Raw genomic sequence first — 2,331 nt, 5'->3', positions numbered from 1 at the left:
TTCAGTGTTTTAGTTGCCTTTGTAGAGTCAAGACGGTAAAGTGAGTGAATAAATCAGTGTTTTGTGTTTTCTTAAAGAAATTGTGCTTTTTAGTAAATTAAATGCCCAATACATTTTATAATTGAATCGGAAAGTTGAATGGAATTATTTTATTGGACAAGGAAGAAATCGCATCTAATATTGGTAATTACATACATACTTATGTATATTTGAAATATGGTATATCCATATTTATTTATTACTTTACATAATCATTTGATTCTAGATGCCGATTCCCCGCTGATGATTTCAACTATGAGGACAATTTGTTTTATTTCACAACTAAGGAGAAGCGTTCAACTACGTTTCTATATATTTTTCCTTTTTAAAAGTGTGACTATTTACAAATTATTTCAATCAGTTTTTCTTTTATTAAAGTGTGTTATGTATTTCTTTGGAATTTTGTATGTACCTTTATGTTTGTTGTTCTTTTGCCTTTTAATAAAAAACCACAACATTTGTGTGTATACTATAGAGATAGCCAATGAGTTCTTACTGAGAGCAAGTGAGCATAGATTTCAAAGTGTTTTACATTGAATTTTACGCTCCCTTGCTCTCAGTAAGCGCCCACTGGTGCATGTGTTTGTTTTTTTTTTTGTGCCTTTTGGGTTTGTATTTTTTTTGCACCCAAACATATAAAATGTTTGCACCCAAACGTATAAAATGTTTGCACCCAAACATATCTTTGTTTGCACCCAAACATGTATATCTTTGCACCCAAACATATATATCTTTGCACCCAAACATAAATATCTTTGCACCCAAACATATATATGTTTGCACACAAACATATATATGTTTGAACCCAAACATATATTTGTTTGCAGACCCAAACATATATTATGTTTGGGACTGTTGCAAACATATATATGTTTGCTGCAAAATATGTTTGGGACATATGTTAGAGAGGCCGTTTTTTTTTGCGTGTACACTTCAACAGTAATATTAATTCCAAATTTCAGGTTTCCAGCTCTATCCGTTCATTCAAACATGTATATCTTTGCACCCAAACATATATATCTTTGCACCCAAACATAAATATCTTTGCACCCAAACATATATATGTTTGCACACAAACATATATATGTTTGAACCCAAACATATATTTGTTTGCAGACCCAAACATATATTATGTTTGGGACTGTTGCAAACATATATATGTTTGCTGCAAAATATGTTTGGGACATATGTTAGAGAGGCCGTTTTTTTTTGCGTGTACACTTCAACAGTAATATTAATTCCAAATTTCAGGTTTCCAGCTCTATCCGTTCATTCAAATCCAAATTGTACTAAATTTAGTACCATTTAGTACTTTCCGTACCCATAAGTACGAATTTTCCAATCCTACACCCCACCAGTAATCTCAATTCCAAATTTCGAGATTCCAGCTATTATCCGTTCACCCAAATCCCCATTGTATCAAATTTAGTACCATTTAGTACTTTTCATACACATAAGTACGAATTTCCAAAAGTTCTTCAATCCTACACTCCAACAGTAATCTCAGTTCCAAATATCAGGATTCCAGCTCTATCCGTTCACCCAAATTACTATTGTACCAAATTTAGTACTATTAAGTACTTTTCGTACACATAAGCACGAATTTGCAAAACTACCCTCATATCTCAATCCTACACTACAACAGTAACCTTAATTCCAAATTTTAGGTTTCCAGCTATTTACGTTCACCAAAATCTAAATTGTACTAAATTTAGTACCATTTAGTACTTTTCGTACACATGATTTGTAATTTTGCAAACCATTTCCTTTTAGAAGCACCACTTCCCAACCTAGATTTCCATACCAAATTCCTATATTCCTATATTCCTGGGGCCTATTATTGATTTCATTAATTATTTAGCGATTTCTTCAAATTACAGATTTTGAAATTGAATAGTTATAACTGTACATCTCCATGTACGATAAAATTCTTAATTGCAAATAAATCGTGGTAATATGCACAATTTTATTGCACTTTCATTGATTTGCAAACATTTAGTAATTACCAAAAAGTGAGGTCCATACAGTTTTTAGTTGTTGTTATTTCTGGCCGATTTCTGAATTTATTCCCCTAATGTTGTCTTCAACAGCAACTCATTTGTTCAACAAACCCAACATCATTTATTGAAAGAATTTTTGTTTTAATTTTAAATTGAAAATCAAAATTTTTACAAATGCATCGTTTGTAATCATCTTTTCTAACTGTATATTAACGAATGAAAATCTTTTGTGCGACACCTGTTATGTGAAAACTAAATCAGGATCGGTTTGTATATTTCGCGTAATTGATGT

Source organism: Musca autumnalis, unplaced genomic scaffold, assembly GCF_047663935.1.
Source record: "Musca autumnalis isolate F117 unplaced genomic scaffold, ASM4766393v1 scaffold_40, whole genome shotgun sequence".
Taxonomy (NCBI): Eukaryota; Metazoa; Arthropoda; class Insecta; order Diptera; family Muscidae; genus Musca; species Musca autumnalis.
This window is presented reverse-complemented; position numbering follows the sequence as displayed.